The following is a 21,936-nucleotide window of genomic DNA, read 5'->3' as shown; positions in this document are numbered from 1 at the left end:
ATGAAATGTGATGAAAACGTTCTTTCCAAAAATAAGTGTTACAAAAATCCACAATTCCCCAGAAAATACGAGTAATTTTCTTGACTCAACAAAAAAAAATGATCAAGCTTAGATCCTCTTGGCTTTTAACAGAATTTACGTTTGCACAAAATAATCACTCAGCCTTTCTCAAAAGCGAATGAACTCGATCTAAGGACGACAAATCAGAATTAAGGCTGCAACCCATATTACATCAACCCAAGTGTGATGTAACAACTGCTTTGCGCCATAATTAATTTATAACACCATTCTCAGCAAGTCAATAAACTGCGAGATAATTGTTTTCATCATATAACTCATACGATTGCGATTTCGAAAAAATTTTAACTGAAAAATATATTTTCATAAAAAAAATTTGGATCGCATTTATATGATGAAACAACATATTTATTATCAAAGTCCTTAGTGTGCATGTTTAGGAACTCACATAGAAAAATATTCATATTGCCTTTTCTCTTTGACTCTACTAAACCAAGGAGAGGGATCTCATTAGCGAGAAAATTTTTAATTTCTCAAGCTTCCCACCCATCATCCTATGCCTCTATGGCATATTTTAGTATATCATTTCCCCACCCGAGAAATAATACCACTAAGTCAATGAGTGACCATCCAACTTTCAAACATCTAGGAATTCTCACTAGCACCACTACTTTCAATAAGTCTTAAAACAAATTAGATATAGGCTTCACAAATATCGCATTAAAAGCACTAATAAAAACATCGTTTTGTGCAATAAATGCAGTATGTGACGTTTTAGTTGCTAACTAGCGATATATCTTTATTTCTTGCATGCTCAATATTTTTCATATTCTTCAATCTACTATAGGAGAGAAAAAGAAAAAAACTTTGCGAGAAATTATCTTAACCTAAAACCTATCTTGCATCAGTGTTACCACGAGCAAAATTTTTAGTTTAGGTTTAGATAAGTCATACCTAATTATTCAGACTTTTGCCACAGTTGCCATGCAAAACCTCCAAGGTGCTTGGTATTACTCTCAAGGGATGCTCCAAAGTTTATATATCTGCAAGAACCTATCTGTTCTCGCTAAGAGAAATAAAACTTGAGCAAAATTACCAATGCTAATACCATAAAGGTGCACTGATAAAATCTTTAAAAAAAATGAATGTGCCAATCAAGAATGTCCTCAACACGCTTGCACACTCAGATTTTAATATCCTTACTCGCCAGACATACTAGCAAGTTTAGAGAGTATGTTCTTATCTGTGAGTAATCTAAATTGTTTTAAGATTATAATGCTCAACCTCAAAATATAGGAGCAATTAATCTTTGCGTTACAAAAATAACGCGTAATTTCTTCTATTACCCACAAGATTCTTAAAGGTAAAATAGTGATTTAGCTCTATATGATAGTTGATCCCATCAACTTCTATCAAAATCGTAGTGCATGCGACTCACGCGCACTTCCAATTTTATTCTAGACATTTTAGAGGTTTTACAATAATGATGGTCTAAGACTATCTGACTCTCAAAATAATCTTTATTTGTTTCCAACTATTGCTCATGGAGGAGATTAATGCGACGATTAAGTCGTATAAATAATCTCTTGGCTTTCTTCATGGTTATCTCAAAGTTACTAAACTATGCGCATATCATTACACACACATCTATGAAATTTGCCGCTTTAATCTAAGTTAGAAGAAAAATAATTAATACACGTCGCAAGATCGAAAAATCGCTAAGCTTCATAATCATCTCTTGCGCCTCAATGTCTAATTATTAATTTCTAACTTAATTTTCGCGCAAATTTATATTGTATAGGAGATTAATTCCAAATCAATCTCAACCATACTCCCACTAAGATAAGTAATCTACCGAGTTAGTCTCATGTAAAAATAATTTCTTCTTAGATTGAAGAAATCAATTTAAACCAATCATAAGTATGGACTAATTAAACTTGAGCTACTTAATCCTCTAGTTTATCACATTTTAAAAAAATTGAAGACAGTTCTAAAAAATAGTCTAACAATACAAGTGATAAAATAAGCTCATACATTTACATGTAATCACAATACATGTACAAAAATGATCACATCACATTTGATCCAAATAATTATTATTCACCAAAAAATAATAATCTAGACAATTTATAACGTAAAATAAAATGCCAAACAAATGTGACAAAAAAAATATTATGGCAAGCATGTATTTAATAACCATAATCACATGCAAAAATATTTCAAAAAACATTTATGCCACAATAACATGCTGAATAAATAACTAAAATCAGCAAACTTACCAATAATAGGCTCTAGCCCAAATGGTTGAGCTTATAGTCTTTGTGTGTGAGGTCTTGGGTTCAAAACACCACTGGTAAAACAAAATTTTATGTCACTGGACAGCCAAAGGGCCACACCTTCTTGGGCGCCCAATTGCAAAGCAGACTTGTGCCTGCTGGGCTCACGGCCCAAATCTTCCAGTGGGGTTTTTTTTTTTTTAGACTGCATTCTTTTAAAAAAAAACTAGTTGGGGTTTTCTTTTTCAACCGAAATAAAACAAATAGTTTTGCAGCCCACAGCCCATAAATAATTTAAACCAAAACTGTTTTCCTTAAAACAGATGGGTTTTGCTAAAACAAAAAATATGGGCCGGACCTAGAACTTGATTTAAAAAAAAATAGGCCCAACTCCCTTTAAAAACAGCCCAAACTTCATCACAAACTAATGAACATCACTGTTCATCTTCCTCCTTCAGCCGATGGTTACAGAACAATTTAACCGAAGGGAAAAAAAAAATGTAACCGCTGCCAATCGCAGCGTGCGCCCATTAATGGCGACTTTGAAGCTCCCAGCAGAGGCACCGCTCCATAGCAGCGTTTCTGAGGTGCTGCTTCTGCACAGTGCCACTGCGCAGCATGCTGTCTTCAGCCGCCGCAAGCAGCGCTGGGGTGACGACCCAGCTGGTGCGCGCAACGCCTTATGCAGCGCAGCATCCATCTGGTGCCCTGAAGCATGTCGTGTAGCACCGCACAGCACCAAAAAAATGGAGTTTTCGTGCTCCTCTGTGTGCAGCTTTGCATGGAGCAGAACTCACCGCGCCCTAGTGGGCGGTTTTGCTTAGCAGGATCGACCAGCCTTGTCGCGGCAGCTTCTTGTGGTGCAACCACTCTTGTAGCAATGCACCTAGGCATGCACTTCAGTGGACGGCGTGCATCTGCTCTTGGTACGCAATGCACCATCGCGCCGCTCCGCTTGGTCTGCGGCATCGGCACCTGGTGCCGCAGTATCTTGGGTGCACGCCATGGCCCTCAGGCGCGCGCAGCATCAAGACACTCAGGCACCTCATGAGGTGCTGACTGTTGCCTTGTAGATGCAACACAGAGGTGCACCCGTCACCTGTGATGGTAGCAGCACTGAGGTGCTTCATACGATACCCGTGCGGCAGCACCCAAACAGTGCGCTCTAGTGTCTTTTGCGGAGCTTATAGCACCGGGGTGCACAATACCCTCCAGTGCAGGTTAATGGTGGTTACCGAAAGAAAATAAAAGTTTTTCCATCGGGCACAAAAAAAAATTCAGTGAATTAACTCACAATCCGCACATCAAATACAAATCGGGAACAACTGATCGGGCTCTGATACCAATGTTAGAAATACTAGATCAAAGTACACAGCGGAAGCAATATTACCTCATCGTAAATATCTAGGATCTAGTGCGGTTGTTCCACAGATTCTTTGTCGTCGTCGTCATTCATTTGGAATCTCCCTTATCGATGGTGGAATGTGCTACGTAGCAATACCAAAGTAACACTCACATATTCCACAGCCTAGATGCCGGGACTAGAGAGAACCATTTGAGAGAGAGATTTCTTGTTTTTGATACTTGTATTCTCCAAAGGGGAGAGGGGCTATGTAAATAGTCCTTCTGAGTGTAACCCCCGGCTAGCCCTTAATGGCCAATCATCAAGTCTCATGAAGTGGTTTAAGAACCACTTCATAACCACCAAGAGAAGGTGAAGGGGTGCCCACTATGGGTGTCCCTTTCTTACAATCATGTATTTTTGTGGTGATAAAAACATAGTCGCAAAAATTTAAAATTTGGCCGCAAAAGAATTAAGCACTATTTGAATCGTGTTTTGGAACTGTTTGCGACGAAATATAGCGACCACTTACAAATCGCCGCAAATGATACATTTTTTCATTGATTTAAGCTTGGATGGAAAAACTTTAGACCCAAAAATATGTTTTTCTTGTAGCATGTAGATTAGAAACATAATATAACTACACTCTCGTAAGTTTTGTTAATACCTATGGGTTTTTCAATTTATTATAAAAACTTTCCTGTAGCACCAAGGGTGTTCGTTTAGATTTTCGATATTATCTATCGGTTTTTCTCATATATTTAAATTATTGTTTCAAAATTTTATGATTAGGACAATATTTTATTATTAAAAAAATTATATTTCTAAGCTAAAGAAGAGGACACACATTCTACATTGTTGAATTGAATTTAAACCTTATATCTTAAATATTGTCACATTAATAATATAAATGTTACATCTTTTAAGCCGTAAGCAAATTGAGAATTTACAATTTACAATTTACAATTTTAAATTTATTAAATGCTAAAGATATAAAGATGAAATTCCTCTATTGATAATGTTGATATGATAAGATATTGATGTGATAAGGGTATAAAAATTATTTGGTGAATTTTATTTTTATTTTTTAATTTAAAGGAAGATGATACAACAGGCGGTATTACTCACAGCCCCTAGGCTCTTTCGCCGACTCTACTGAGGAGTGGAAATCCTAATGTAAATGGAGAACTACGGGGATTGTAATTCCGTAAGCAGTTTCAAGTTTGAACTTTGACCATGACCTTTGTCGTTTCTACATGAGTGTGGAGGAGATCTGAAACTCTTGTCGCCAACCACCCAATCTCATTATTGCTCCTAAAGTTATAATTCCACTAAAAAAAGAGAAGTTATTTTATGAGTTAGAATTGAATTTAGTTAAGTTTTTTTTATAAATAATAATAAATTAAAATGATAGAATAAGTTTTATAGGATCTATTTAAGATGAATTTAAATGTATTTAAATTTTAAAAATAAACTTATAGAAAGTTAAAAAAGGTTGTAGATTTTGTGTGTAAATAAATATTTAATTAAAAAAAGTTATAGATTTCACGTATAAAGAAATTTTGAGTTGAGACGAGTTTAGTAATTTGAGAGTTGAGTATTTGGATATTAGATTCAGCTTATCTGGTTTGCTTTCAAAACTAAAACCCAAAATTTTGAAAATTTTAAAAACATTTCATCTCATTATTATAATTTTTTCAAATCTCTATATAAAATAAAATAAACAATTCAACTTTTTCAAATTTTAAAATAAAAATAATATTAAAAAATATATTATAATAATATTTTATTTAACTTTTTTACTTTAATTACCATTCATCTCGTACTATCTCTCAAAACAAGTGTCAAAGCAATCGGTTTAATTAAGAACATCAAGTATGAGAGCATCATTCCTCTTTTAATAAAAAAAGAGAAAATTTATTTAAAAAGTATATTTTTTATACATATAACATATTGTTGACACGAAAACTTTATAAATGAACTATATAAAAAAATATTGACGTTTTAATTTTTTTAAGATTATAATGAGTTTTTGGCTAGTTTGAATAGTGAGATGAGATAGAATGAGATTAAATAGTTTTAAATGAACTGAATAAAATATTGTTCGAGTAAAAGACGTGTTTCACACCACCAAGTAGGGGTGTCAAATCGTGTTAATGGGTCATGTTCATGTCGTGTCAAGACATGTATATTATATTATATAGGTCAACCCTAACCCGATCCATTAAGCTTATCGTGTCAAAATCTCAAACCCTAACACGACCCATTAACATAACGGGTCGTGTCGTGTCAACCCGTTTTGACCTATTTATGTAAATGGATTGAAATAAACCTAAAATTAACCTCTTTAATCTAGTTAAGTTTAGCATAATTTTATATAAATGTTAAAATCACAATATTTATAAAAAATATAAAACTAACTACAAGTCTAAAATTACAATCTAAACAATAAAAATATCAAAATTAAAATCCCAACAATTTTATTTTTTAGGTATAAGGGTATAATTGTAATTTTAACTTTCTTAACGGGTCATAACGGGTTGACCCGTTATCAACCCGTTAAGTTATCATGTCTTAACGGGTCAACCCGTTTTGACCCGAACCCGTTAAAGGTAAACTCTAACCCGCTTTTATCGTGTCGTATTCGTGTTGGGTTAATGGGTCGTATCACATATTGACACCCCTACCACCAACCACTCGAATGACCTGTAATAAATAACTCGGTGGCACTGGATGCCCGGGATAAGCTCTAATGCTTAAGTTAGAAAATTAGTCTCAAGTCTTGTTTGTTTTCGCATATGAGATAAAATTAAAGTTAAAAGTTGAATAAAATATTGTTATAATATATATTTTTTAATATTATTTTTGTTTTGAGATTTGAAAAAGTAGAATTGTTTATTTTATTTTGTGTGAGAATTTGAAAAAATTATAATGATTAGATAAGATGAATTGTAAAGAGTTATGAAAACAAACAAGACAATGTAAAATATCTTAATAAGTTCAATGGAGTATTTGTTACCTTCATAAACCATTTATAGAGGTGCAAGGATGTGTCAAAGGAGTTGATAACCATTAGTCTCATGCGTTTATCTCTAGCTATCCCTTCCAAAAAGGAGAAGGGGATAACAGCTCTGGTTTACATGAATTATCTATATCAGGATAACTGCCTTCATCTAGGGGTGTTATCTTCTTGTAAGTAGTGTTGTTCTCTTATTGATATCATGCTCTCGTGGGCCCTTAGGCCATAAGCCTTGTAGGTCAAATTGGTAGGCTGAGCCTGCCTTCTAACCGTGGGCTAGTAAGCAAGAGGATTCAAATATCCTTCCTAATTAAAATATTATTTTTAATTTTATTATTGTTTTAAAATTTAAAAAAATTGAATTATTTATTATATTTTGTGTACGAATTTAAAAAAGTTATAATGATAAGACGAGACGAGACGAGACGAGATTGTTTCTCTATCCAAACAAGATTAGGTTTGGATAATAAATTGAGATGAGATGAATTAATATGAAAGTTAAAAATTGAATAAAATATTGTTAGAATGATATTTTTTAATAATAATTTTATTATTTTATGATTTAAAAAAATTGAATTATTGATTATATTTTATGTAAAAAGTTATAAAATTTATAATAATAAAATAAAATAGTTAAAAATATTTCAGAATCCAAACCACGTCTCAATCTAAATATCTTTATATAAAAAACAATCACAATGGTCAAAGTATCTTATACGAATTTTTGTAACAAACAAAAATAGTTTTTATTTTTTAGGAAAGTACAATATTAGTGGGAACCATTGACGAGCCTGGCCCGTCCGTTACGTCAGTTTCTATTTTTTTTTTTTTTTGATGGTGTTACGTCAGTTTCTAACTTCTGCTCCTCTTGAAAGAAATTTATATATATTTGCATAGTAATGTTTGGTAAAGTTATAAATTGATAAAATGTTTTATAAGATTTTTTTTTAAAAAAAAAAGTGAATCTTACTAATAAAAAATGTTTTTTTTAATATTTTTTAAAGATAGGATCAATTTTCTTTTAAAATTTTGCACAAAATTTATTATTTAGCATTTATATAAATCATTTCTTACATTTGGTCTTATAAAGTAGAGTAATCATTTTTTTAAATATAAATAAATAGGAAATATATGAAATTTATATAAAAAATAGCGATAGATTTCACTAATTTTTTTAAAAAACAATATGAAATACTTATCCAATCCATCGCTATAGCCTATATCTAATATTATTAAAAAAAAAAAAAAAAAGACGACAAAATCACTCTACATCCTTCTCCTCCACGTCTTCTACTTCGTCGTTCAACCCCCTCCCCTCTCTACAAACAGTGAAGATGGAGATGAGCTTCGCGGCCTACAAGATGATGCAGTGGCCTACAGGGATCGATAATAGTGCGTCGGGCTTCATAGCCCACTCCGGCGCCGACTTCGTCCCTCGAATCCCTTCTATCCATACCGAGGACCTCGAGTCCGACTGGCCCCAGCTCTAGGACATCGGCCCGATACCCAATATTGTCGTCACCGCCGCTAATATTCTCTAACTCTACGTTTTCACTTGTCAGAGTTCAAGAAGAGGGCAGCAGAGAGTCCAGTTCTTCTGCCGAACACAAGCATGGTGGCGTCATGGATGGTATCTCCGGGGCCTCGCTCGAGCTGGTTTCTTATTATAGGTTTTCCCTACATCTAAACCCAAAGTCGTTGTTAATTTGGGTTGATGATTTTGTGGTTAGAGCGCAATGTAGCCATGTTATATTGTTTTCAGGCGGGTTGACTATGTTCGAATGACAGAGTTTACTACTTCTGTTTGATTTTAATCTGGGTTGGCTTGCAACACTAGAAGCATGCATCATGACATGTAGCCAGTTTCTTTACCCACTAACTCAATTGGCAAGTATTGTATGAGTAGTTGACAGTAAAGTTTGACTACATTGTGCTGTGACATGCATCGTCTTTGAGATCATCCTTTTTTTAGTAGGTTATTTGAAGCATCTGGACGATATTGTGCTAGATCTCTTCCACTTTAACATAAGGCTAACTAAAATCTTATTTTCAGTGTTATGAAGCTTAATTTAATCGGGTGATTTATTCTTTCTGGAGCATATCTCCTTAATGTAATTGCATGATTAATTTTTTCTGGAGCTTTTCTATGCCTTTATGCAATTTCTGTTTAATTGATCAAGTTCATAAGCCATTGAATCAAGTTATTTCATCTCTGGTTGATCAAGAAGTTGGCCTTCAGGTTGAAAATCACAATTTGGTTCCAATGAGCTGCATCGGACGCTCACAGTAGAAGAATTTGAGGTCTGCATTTTGGAACCAGAAACGTTTGGGGGCCCTTGGCTAACTAAGGCTACAACTCCAATGCAGTGTTCTGAAAATGCTCTAACCGAGCGAGTGGTGGGCACTGTTGGTTAATTTGTTGCTTTGTCATCCAACTGACTCTTTTCCCCTCATACTTTTGCTTCTTTTGTTTTTGGGAGAGATGTTGGTAGAACCGTAGGATATTATATGAAACTAGAAAAACCTGGCTGGTGTCTCCTTATCGTCTTATCTTCTTTTTGGTCTAGAATATCTATCTTATTTTATTCTTTTTTTTTTTTTTTTTTGGGGGGGTGTTGAAGATGCAGGAAGCTCACACTTCTACGGAAGCTCATCCCTCCAAAACAATCACAGCTCCACGTGAAAGTCCATAAACCAATTCTGTTATAGTTTGTTAGAGTTTGTTACTCTGAGTTGGCATTATCATTGTATTGAATTAAATATTTTTTCTCGGTTATTGACTCATGTAAGAATTCTATAAGTAGTCCAGCTCCTATGTAAAATTAGAGTATGGAAAATAAAGAGAAAGGAAACTTTGAGCCATTCCAGTTCTTCTCTAACCTTCGCATATTGCTCTGTTTTATGCCTTACATACGCTACTGTTAACATGTAACAATATGAAATACGCAGAAGCCAATTGATTGCAAATGGGTTTATAAATATAAATTTCATGCCGATGGAACTATTGAAAGAGCTAAAGCTCGTTTGGTTGCCAAAGGCTTTACTCAACGCGAAGGGATAGACTTCCATGACACCTTCTCTCCGGTTGCCAAGCTTACTTCCATCCATTGCATCCTTGCTGTTGCCGCTATCAAAGGATGGGAACTTCAACAATTAGACGTCAACAACGCCTTCTTGTATGGTGAACTTAACGAAGAGATTTATATGAAAATTCCCCTTGGTCACCATGCTGCCAAGTCCAACAAGGTTTGTCGTCTTCAAAAGAGTCTTTATGGTCTTCGCCAAGCTTCCAGGCAATGGAACACCAAGCTGTCCTCAACACTTGCTGAATATGGATTCATTCAATCGAAAGCTGATTACAGCTTATTTACCAAGAACACAGGAAGCTCATTTGTTGCATTGCTCATCTATGTCGATGACATTATCTTAATGAGCTCAGATACTATCTCATGTACTGCTGTCAAAAGTTTTCTGGAATCCAAATTCAAGATTAAGACTCTCGGACCACTTAAGTACTTTCTTGGTATGGAAATCGCACGCTCCAACAAAGGCATTCAGCTTTGCCAACGTAAATTCGCTTTGGATATATTATCTGAAGTCGGATTACTAGCTTCAAAGCCATCCCCTCTGCCCATGGAACCCAACCTCAAAATAAGCAAAGATGAAGGAGAACTTTTTCATGACCCCACCTTGTATCGGAAGCTAGTGGGAAAATTGCTCTACCTCACAAACACAAGACCAGATTTAAGCTACAGTGTTCACTTGCTTAGCCAATTCATGGAGACCCCACGGCTTCCTCATTACAATGCTGTCATTAAAGTCCTTCGATATCTCAAAGGCACACCAGGTCAAGGTCTATTTTTTCCAACAGCTTCTACCTTCAATCTTGTGGCTTACTCGGATGCTAATTGGGGAAATTGTCCAGACACCCGTCGCTCTACAACTGGCTTTTGCGTCTTCATTGGAAGCTCACTCATCTGCTGGAAATCCAAAAAGCAAACAACTGTATCTCGTTTGTGACGCCCCCAAATTCCGCTTGGGATCGGACGGACATTTGAAGCGTCGAGACATGCAACACAAGGTTACCTGCCCTCGTTCATGACATATAAGATGCAATATTCCTAACATGCATCTAGCATTATGCAATATTCGCAGCGGATAATTTTTCTTTTTAGCAATACTATGCACCAAACCGAAATATCCCAAATACTTAAAACATACTTCATACATAATGACATACTAAACAACTGAGATCACAATAATAGTCCATATGGTTGTGATCAAAAGAGTGCTGGAGATTGAACTCCACAAATATAAGTAGTAATCTGAGGTAACTGATGTACTACCATCTACGTCACACCATCGCTTAGTCAACCGTTTCCAGTTGGTCGATTCCCAGTTCTCCTTCAGATCCTGTAGCAAAATCTACCATTCGGGGGGAATGGTAGTTGGGACTACCACAGTGAGATTTGATTACAAATCTCAGCAAGTTAACAGGAAACTTCCACACAGGTTAATGATGCATGCATGGCAGTAAAAGCATGAATGCAAAATCAAATCATAAGTAATCATGGCATAACTTGACATACAACATAACATAACTGGCATAACTTAAACTGAAACTGAAGCTTAGCATGAACGGGACTTGAAACATAACATGGACTTGAAACATAGCATAAACATGAACATGCATAATTTGAACTTGAACTTGAGCATGACATAACATAAATGTGAACTTGGAACATAACGTAAACGTGAACATAACATAACATGAACTTGGAACATAACGTGAACGTGAATATAACATAACATGAACTTGAAACATATTCTTGTCTCATGGGATTACCATGATTGCGTGAACGTAAACTTGAACGTAACATAACGTGAAACATGACTTGAACTTGGAATCTTATTCAATAAACTTAATCATTAACGTGACTATATGGGTGCTACACAGGTCCCCTTGAGCCGTGTGTTCCTGCCGATTACCGCATCACATCACAGGTGTCTATACCAGCTGTGAGTGCGTTAATACGTACTCCACAGTTGTTGTGGCCCCACGTATTCTACGTGTCACAATTGCTGTGTCTCACGTAGTGTATGCTCCACAGTTGTTGTGGCCCCATACTTCATGCTCCACAGTTGTTGTGGCCCCATGACTTATCTGTTTGTGCCACACTTGCTGTGGACACACGTAACATAATGTGTGGCACCATCGGCGTTAGTGCCTGGCGCGCTCCGGTGACCAGCTAATTAGGCCCCATTCGCAACCTGTTGACTGTACTTCGTCAACCCAGGGAATTTCACACCTATTTAGACACTCCAGCGTGAACAAAGGAGTTCCACTAGGATATTACCCCATCCTAGCGCTTAGGGTCGTGATTGACATGAATGACTTAACTGGCAGACATGACATTTCGTAACGTGACGTAACATGAACGTGACATAAAAGATAGAAATCTTGACGTAACATAACGTGACATGAACGTAGGACGACATGCATGACATACTTCGAGACATAAATGTAACAGAGAACATTTCATAACATGTCATACATGTAACATGCAACATTTCGTAACATGGCATACCATATAACAGACAACATTTCTTAACATGGCGTAACATGTGACAATGAATATTACATGACAAGAAATACATGTAACAGATGGCATACTTAACTTAACATGACATATTTGCAATGTATAGCATGTATAGCAATACGTGACAGAATATCTTGTGTAACAGATGAATAATTCATGACAGAATAAATTCCATGTAACAGATAAATATGTAATGACTTGGCATGGCACATATGATAATATGCATACATACAATTTAGTTCTCTTACTTATCACACATACACATTAAATTGATAGTAAGTTAAAAGCTAACTTACCTCGATCTTCGCGCTTCGAGACAAAACTCAAGTGCGATCACGGGAAACTGAAAGTAGTGATTTCTAAAAATTAGAACTTAATCACTAACAATTAGGAATATAGAAAAATATCAACTTAGAGTAAAATTACCATTTTACCCTCTACATGTGGAAAAATGACCATTTTACCCCTAACTTAAGGATTTTGCATCCTAACTCCAAAAATCACCAAAATTTACATACCTTATGTAAATTTTATCCTAAGCTCAAATATCAAAAAAAATTTAAAACTAAACACAACCATCAAAACTCTATATGGCCGAAACTTACAAGGCTATTTCCTTTGCTTTTTGTTGTAATTCTTTCAAATCTCAAAACTCATGATTAAACCAAAATTTTTCTTCTACTACACTCATAACATATTCTTAAGAATAATCATGTTTTGAATCATGAACAAAAGTCATCAAAATCACTAAAACCATACTTGAACTTTTTGGTTTCTCTTCTAAGTTCAAAACAGAATTTTGTTTCTAACTTGTTTTGATCAACCTCTTGATCCATGACTTATAAAGAAGTGATCTTCAAACCAAAACATCACATGATTCAAAAAATGTGTCATAAAACAGATCCAAGCTTCAAACTCAAGATCACATGGGTAAACATCAACCAAAACATAAATTTAGCCAAGAACATCATCACTTTGGCCTAACCGAATATCTCCTTGCATAAAATTTCATATGTTCGAAACTAACTTCAAATATCTTCAAAATAACATTCTAACATGTATATAAGATGCTTAGGATCTTCCAATAAAAATATCAAAGCCATTGGAATAAGATTAAACCATAAAAGATTTAAACTTTCTCAAAACAGAAACTGTTTTTCCTCTTCCAGTTTCTAAGTTTCTAGACCTAAGAAAATATTTCACCAAAACTTTTAATCATGCAACAAATCCTCAACCAATAATCATATACACATGTTAACAGTACTCCATAAAAATTTCGGACCAAGATCTATTCATTAGCTTGGTCAAAAACTCCAAAATATAACACACTCTCCAGTTTATCGCCCAGAATGACCTTTCTGGGGTCTAAACAACTTTTTACCAATCAAATGATCTCCAAATGGAACAAATAAGATATCCACGTAAACTAGACTCCAAAATAAACAACTTTCATGAAGGAAACGTTGCGAGGAAACACTTACAAAAGCTTCGAAACAGGCATTCAAAAGAGGTACGAAAAACTGTCCGAGAGTGTCTTTTGTGTTCTATGAAGGAAAAGTGTAAAGGAGAGCTGCTTTTCGTGGGAAGTGGACTGAAGAGCTTCTTACACAAGCTATGTAAAGTGATAGGACTGAATGAATGGTTGAGTGTTGGCCTTTTCTTCTCATAAAAATCAGACCAAGATCTTTTCTCAAGGTGGAGTGTGAGAGTGAAAGAGTGAGGTGGCCCTTTTGCTTTGTCTTTCTAGAACCTTCTAGGACCTTCTTGTACAGATCTGGCCAGCCAAGTGGGGGTACAAAACTTAGCCATGAAGCAATCCTATGGTGACCAAATTCGTGGGCCTTAGTGGGCCTAAACCGAATGGGCCTAAAATTTGGGGTTTAAAGAGGGTTTGGGTTGCTATCAAGCCCAAATCCAATATCACTTGGTCCAATCAATTTTTCAAGGTTAAAAAGGTTGGATAATGATGTTCTAACACAAATTTGAAGGATTAATAGCATGTGGAAGTGATTTAATCAAGTGATTAAACACAATGCTAGAAATCGGATTAGAAAGGGTTTAGAGGCCAACTTTAGGGTTTTGGGGAAACCGTTTAGGGTTTCGATTTCAACAAAGCTTTTGGGCTTTCAATTGGATTCCCACCATTTAGGGTTTCACTAGGATTGAAAACCTCTTTGGTCTGGCACAATTTGGTTGAGCAGATGAAACAAGGTTTTGCTTAAGTGGCATGATCTCACACCTTGATTCCTTCAAATCCAACAAACATTCCTCATGGTGCCAAGTGTCTAATATTATTCACTAAGTGTGGCTAAGATATTGCCAAGTGTCCAAATAAAACTTCTCTAATCCAATTTGGACATTCCACACTGTGATTTCGAAACACTGCAATTGGTGCGCTTATGAGGTTACTATTCACTTCGAAAAAGTGAATCATAAACTTAGTACTAAAAATTCCTAAATATTCATATTAACCTACAGTGAAAATCTTTTACCGAAATTCAATCTCGAAGTGCCCCTAAAAATAATTTCACAATTTTCAACAGACGTTTCGTCCAGAATTATGAAAATAGGATATTGCGCCATAAAATTCTAAATAATCCACTGAGTCTAATGGCGTGGACCATAATGCATTCTGACACTTCTAACCATCTCAAATAAATAAAACTCATATTTCTAGCACCATAGTGAGTGATAACACTAACTATGTTGATAGATTAAAACATATGCGATTGGTCGATTCATAAAAACTTATGGAGTTTTTACGAGATTCCTAAAGTCAATAGAAATTCCACCAATGAATTTCTAGCGGGCTGTTACATCGTTCATCGGCAGAATCTGAGTATAGGGCCATGGCATCAGTTGCATGCGAGCTCACATGGCTGAGATATTTACTCCATGACTTGAACATACATATTTCACAGCCTGCAACTTTATACTGTGACAACTCAGCTGCAATTCACATCGCAGCCAACCCCGTATTTCACGAACGAACAAAACACATAGAACTCGATTGTCATCTCGTTCGCGATAAGATCAACTCTGGACAGATTATCACTGCCCATGTATCATCTTTGGCTCAAATAGCAGATTTGCTCACCAAACCATTACACTCTCCCACATTTAATCGATTGCTACTCAAGATGGGAGTAATTAACATCTACTCTCCATCTTGCGGGGGGCCGTTGAAGATGCAGGAAGCTCACACTTCTACGGAAGCTCATCCCTCCAAAACAATCACAGCTCCACGTGAAAGTCCATAAACCAATTCTGTTATAGTTTGTTAGAGTTTGTTACTCTGAGTTGGCATTATCATTGTATTGAATTAAATATTTTTTCTCGGTTATTGACTCATGTAAGAATTCTATAAGTAGTCCAGCTCCTATGTAAAATTAGAGTATGGAAAATAAAGAGAAAGGAAACTTTGAGCCATTCCAGTTCTTCTCTAACCTTCGCATATTGCTCTGTTTTATGCCTTACATACGCTACTGTTAACAGGGGGGCGTGTTAAAAAATCATTTTTACATATTCAGCTCGTCATTGCAGAATACCAATACTCAAGAGAATATAACGCTCATGGCCATTGCGACTGCTTATGTGCAAGGGAAAGATATTACTGCAAGAGGACGACGTGTTCTTTTATTTTCTGTTGGAAAAAACACTGATAATCCACAAAACTTGGTATTTGCTTGGATCCTGTAGACTCAATCGTTTGACTCAAAAGTCAAATCTATGCTATGACGTGCAATTGATTGAATTCTATGTTATTTGTTCCATTTTTACTCCAACTGTGCTAGAACTTTCATTGCGTTTGACCCTTATTGTATTCTTGCTATTATATCTATATTTGTAAGGCCTACCAAACGCAATCCCTTTTGTTAATGTAAGCGTTACTTCTCAGGTCTCGGAGGTTTACTCAAGGAATTAAAGGGTGTTATATCTGCTTTAGCCTCTCTTCAAGGCCATCTGTTGATAGCTTCTGGTCCTAAAATAGTTTTACACTGTTGGACTGGTACTGAGTTTAATAGTATTGCATTTTTCGATGCTCCTTCATTATATGTCGTGAGCTTAAATATTGTATGTGTTTTCTCCTCAACATTGGTATTTGCTTTTAGTTAGTTCTCTGCATGAAAAACCTGGATATCGGTCCTTGACTTTGTTTTCAAGGGCTTGAGTTTGTGATGTGGTATGAAAACGGTAGTGTTTAGATGTTCCCAGAACTTTTTGAGGATTACTTTTTTGGGAGAAGAAAAAAGAATAGAAATCAGAAGGTGCCCAAGGAAAAGAACCAAAACAAAAAAAGAAAAGAAAAAAAGACAGAAAGAAAGAGAAAGACGGAGTCAAGGAGTTGACTTTTGGTATTTGCTGCTCCATATCCCTGAACAAAATAAGCTTGTTGTTGATGTGTTCTTTCTTTCTCTCAAAGCCGTTATTTGTCGCAGGTGAAGAATTTTATCCTCCTCAGCTACATTCACAAAATCATTTACTTTCTTAGCTGGAAGGAGCAGGGATCTCAACTTAGCTTATTAGCCAAGGACATTGGCTCCCTTGATTGTTTTGCAATGGATTTTTTAGTTGATGGAAGTACCCTGAGCCTCATAGTTTGAGATGAGCAAAAGAACAGTCAGGATGGCATCTTTTGTTGGGTTTGCTCCTTTGGAGTCCCACACCGGTGGGTGAAAAGTAAGGAGCAGGCCTCAAGGCCTATAAATAAGAGGACCTAGCCTCTTAGTTAAGTACATCAAATCATAAGCTTATTTAGTAACTTGTGACTCTAGTAAAATTCCTCTATTAGTCTTTTCTTATAAAAATGAAAGAGGTGAGAGTTAAAGTTTTGCTAGTGGGGAAGCTTTGTGGGTGTCATTTGGAGTGAGGAGAAAAATTGTGTGATTGTAATAATTTTTCACATAGTGTATTTTCTTCTCTGGGTCTGGTAGTTTTTTCTCATATTTTGGGAGTTTCCACGTAAATTCTTGTGTTGTTATTATTTCTCTGTTTTTCTTCATATTTCACCAAAGGGTGGATCCTAAGGGGTGAATTTAGGAGGTCCAAATTCCTAACAAGTGGTATCAGAGCCACTAGGTTCTTTTTGGTGGGTGGAGCTTTGGTGTGGTAGTGTGGATACGTACAGTCTAAGGAGGTTCTGTCTAGGAGATTGGTATTTAAGTGGTCCAGTGTGACCCTCCAATCTTTCCTGGGAACCTTGAAGTTCTGTCTAGAAAAAAATAATCTTTCCTGGGAACTTACTTAGTGAGTACCATTCATTTCTACGGTAAAATTCATCGAGGCAATGTCAGGAAGTAAGGTTTCAAATTCTATCAGATATGAGGTGGAGAAATTTGATGGGAGAATCAATTTTGGCTTGTGGCAAGTTCAAGTCAATGATGTTTTGATTCAATCAGGATTACACAAGGCATTGAAGGGCAGACCAACCCCTGAAGTCAGCAGTGATACTAGCGTGACTGATGAAACAAAGAGCAGATCTGTAATGAGCGATGAAGATTGGGAAGATCTGGATTTGAGAGCAGCAAGTGCGATACGTCTGTGCTTGGCCAAGAATGTTCTTGCAAATATACATGGAATATCTACGGCAAAAGAACTCTGGGAAAAGCTAGAAGAGTTGTATCAAACAAAGGGCGTCTCAAATCGGGTGTACCTAAAAAAGCAGTTTCATACACTGCATATGAGTGAAGGTACGACTATTTCAGATCATTTAAGTGTTCTCAATGGTATTGTCTCTGAGCTAGAATCTATTGGAGTTAAAATTGATGATGAGGATCAAGCCTTGAGGCTCATCTGGTCTCTTCCATCTTCCTATGAGCATATGAAGCCTATTTTGATACATGGGAAGGAGAAAATAATTTTTTCAGAGGTTACCAGTAAACTCTTTTCTGAAGAAAGAAGACTAGGTGGTGAAAGAAATGGTCCACCTGTGAACTTAGCATTGGTAGTAGCTGGTAATGGGAAGAAGAAGAACTCCATGAAGATGAAAGTAGTCTGCTGGGGTTGTGGACAATCTGGGCACGTCAAGAAAAATTGTCCAAGAGCAGGAGCAGGTTCGGCAAGTGGCTCCAAGTCAGTAAATGGAGATACTGATAATGAAACTAACGTTGTGTCCCTCTCCATGGAAGACGATGTCTGTTAAAGGGACATGTACATCCTCATGGCATGCCATTAATTCCCAAAGTTGTCATGATAGAGGATGTGTTAATGTTAGCGGGTCCACAAATTTGCACACAAGCATTGGTTTGGCATTAATGTAGGGTGTGTGGTGGAAATTTATGTCGATGGCTGATGAACTTCCAGGAAAGCCAAACGTGGAAGTTGCACCATAATTTTTAGCAAGGTTATTTTCGACATGTGTCGAAATTGAAATGCTTGAAATTGGTTTATTCTGAGTGGGTATGCTTTTATGGTGGAGCATGATAGCAGAAGCTATGAAGATCTTCATTACGGTGGAGCGTGGCTGTGGGATCAGCCAAAGTCGCAAGGTGGAGATTGTTGGGTTTGCTCCTTTGGAGTCCCACACCGGCGGGTGAAAAGTAAGGAGCAGGCCTCAAAGCCTATAAATAAGAGGACCTAGCCTCTTAGTTAAATACACCAAATCATAAGCTTATTTAGTAACTTGTGACTCTAGTAAAATTCCTCTCTTTTCTTATAAAAAGGAAAGAGGTGAGAGTTAAAGTTTTGCTAGTGAGGAAGCTTTGTGGGTGTCATTTGGAGTGAGGAGAAAAATTATGTGATTGTAATAATTTTTCACATAGTGTATTTTCTTCTCTGGGTCTGGTGGTTTTTTCTCTTATTTTGGGAGTTTCCACGTAAATTCTTGTGTTGTTATTATTTCTCTGTTTTTCTTCATATTTCACCAAAGGGTGGATCCTAAGGGGTGAATTTAGGAGGTCCAAATTCCTAACATCTTTATCATGTATGGGCTATTGTTTATTCTTTGCCAGATCTAAGGTGACAATAGTAATTGCTGGACTCTAATGTTATTTGAATTTTGATGAGAATGTTCTTTGAGAAGGACTTGCATCATATCATGACCTAGTGTTTAGGCTGGGAGTTAGTAGGGAGTCTCAGTGACAGAATTTAACTCAGATGATTTTAGTGTTGTAAGGTCAACTTTTGAGTCTCCGGGCTCAGGCCTTTGTGATGATGTTCTTTGCTGGACCAACAACAAGCAAAATGAATAAAAGAAGGGAGAAAAAGTTTTGGCAGTATAAATGCAGACTCATGAATATAAATGAATAGATGCCAAGGAACATGTTTTACATGTTGATTGATGCCTGCAGCATAAGCTAAGGAAGTTTTGTCTCGTGAGGTCTGTTGCACTCTCAATCCACTTGCCATCATGCATGAAAAGTTTTTGGTTGGCATGTTAATCAGTTCTTTCAGTTTTCTTCCGTTTGCCATACTTGTATTGTAGAGGATTTGTATAGCTTTGACTTCCTATCTCCTCCTTGCACGTGCTGCGGAGGATCTGCATTGCTTTGACTTCCTATATCTATCTTACATCCCCATCTCTCTTCCAGTTTGAAATTTATTGATCGTAAAACTGTGGCTTCCTGTCCGGCTTGTATACCTAAATGACTGAACCCTGAAGAATTTTGGCTCCAAGTGGCTAACAACTTAAAATAAAATATTGATACCCAAACCCAGCCTGTGATGAAGAAATAAAATCATTGAAAATAAATAGCTTGACTATATAATTATTACCTAAAATACACCTAACATTCTAAAATAATATAAACTTCAAATCACCATAATTCCAGCAAATCAGCCCCTTAGTTGTTCCCCTTTCACCTTGAGAAATTTCTCTACTTTAGCCAGATCACTCAGACTGCAGTTGGTTTTCTATTCTTTAGTAAATTGCATCAAAGGGAATGTTAGTATCTGCACCTCATCATCAGAAGGGCTCACCTGTAGTCTGTAGATGTTTATGTTTAACATTAGAAAGGAGCAGAAATGGAAAATAAGTTACTTCTGCTTAATTAATATTTCATTAATGAAAACGATTTTTTATCAACTTGTTCACTGGAAAGTTGACTTGAATGATGCAGCTTATCGACTCAGTTTGAATATTTCAACGTGCCAAAACAGATATTTTACCATGCACCAAAGATGTCTGAGAGTTGGAAGGGTTAGAAGCTTCTTTCTAGGGCTGAGTTTCATGTTGGTGTCAATGTGGGGGCCTCGTTTGGTTATACAAATGAGATGAGATGAGAAATCTGTAAATAGCAGTAAAATGATTTGTGAATAGTAGTGAAATGGTTTAAATTAAAATGTTTTATGAGATTTTAGAAAATGAGAGAAAAAAAGTTAAATAAAAATATTATAAAGTTAAAATATTATTAGAATATAATTTTTTGTTTTGAGATTTGAAAAGATTGAATTTTTTTTGTATTTTATTTAGAAGTTTGGAAAGGTTGTAATGATTAGGTAATGATTAGATGAAAAAGTTGAAAAGTAAAAAATTTGAAATTAAAAAGTGTTTGTATTTGAATTGTATTTGGATGTTGAGTTGAGATGAGATGAGATAGGTTGAGACCATTTGTGAAACCAAACAGAGTAAGTTCTAATGGTTGCAGATGCTTTCTACTTCATCCGATCGAAGTGGTGCAGCTGCAGGGTCTGATAAAACCAATCGGTTTGCTTTGTTGTTCAGTACCTTGGACGGCAGCATTGGTTGTATTGCACCTCATGCTGAACTCACTTTTCGGTGGATGTTATTACAAAGAAAGCTAGTTGATGCTGTTCCCTATGTTGCTGGCCTAAATCCAAGATCTTTCCGCCAGTTCCACACATATGGAAAGGCTCATCGATCTGGACCTGACGGAATAGTTGACTGTGAGCTTCTATGCCAGTAAGTTTTATCTTCCTCCAAACATTTTGATGTCTTGAATGGCATGATCTGACGTATGGTGAGATCATGAGAATCACTCTCAGATCTTCGATCTTGGGAGAGGCCCAGAAAATCCCGAGTCTTTTCAGTTTCAGAAAATATGAGAAGAAATTTTGTGCAATGCCGGGATATTTTTGTGATCATATAATCTTTGTCCAGAGTTCTACAAAATTTTACTGAAATGGCAACCATTTACACAACGGTTACAACCATGTTTTAAACGAGGGACATTTTGTAAAATAACTTATAAACACTTTACGAAAATATCCTCATTTTCAAACATGGTTGTGTTAAAGATGGTGAAAATGATTGGTGTGTATTCTACTAATGTATTCTCTCTAAAGATGCTCTGTTATTCCTTTATATTATTATCTCTGCTCTATATTCATCCATCCGACAATGGGTGTTATGTTATCCATATTCCTTGTTGAATCCTCAAGTAACTAGATGTATAATGTTTTCCCCTTTCCAGTCACGAGATGCTTCCATTGGAGGGAGGAACAGCTTGGATTCACCCATCAGATTGGAACTACTCGTTCCCAAATTCTCTCATATTTGACTGACCTCTCTTCAGGAACAAGCTTCTTGCGATTTCAGCCAAATTGATCTTAAGCGGATCATGGGAGTAAAGTATAGCACAATGAATAAGGAGCTGAATGCCGGGGCAGCCTGAATCAAGTTTTCTGTCAGTAATATTTTATATATATATATATATATATATATATATATATATATATGGTTTGGCCATGTATGTTACAGCTTATGCCTGGCTGCGCAGTTTG

General features: G+C 36.2%; 1 pseudogene; it reads left to right on the top strand.

Annotated features, from left to right (window-relative positions):
• The first annotated feature begins 7,989 nt into the window (after positions 1-7,989).
• On the top strand, positions 7,990-21,832 carry LOC108987377 (annotated as a pseudogene).
• Positions 21,833-21,936: the final 104 nt, after the last annotated feature.

The sequence above is a fragment of the Juglans regia genome, chromosome 1, assembly GCF_001411555.2.
Source record: "Juglans regia cultivar Chandler chromosome 1, Walnut 2.0, whole genome shotgun sequence".
In the NCBI taxonomy this organism is placed as follows: domain Eukaryota; kingdom Viridiplantae; phylum Streptophyta; class Magnoliopsida; order Fagales; family Juglandaceae; genus Juglans; species Juglans regia.
Note: the sequence above shows the minus strand (reverse complement) of the source record. Positions and strands in the feature narration are given on the sequence as shown.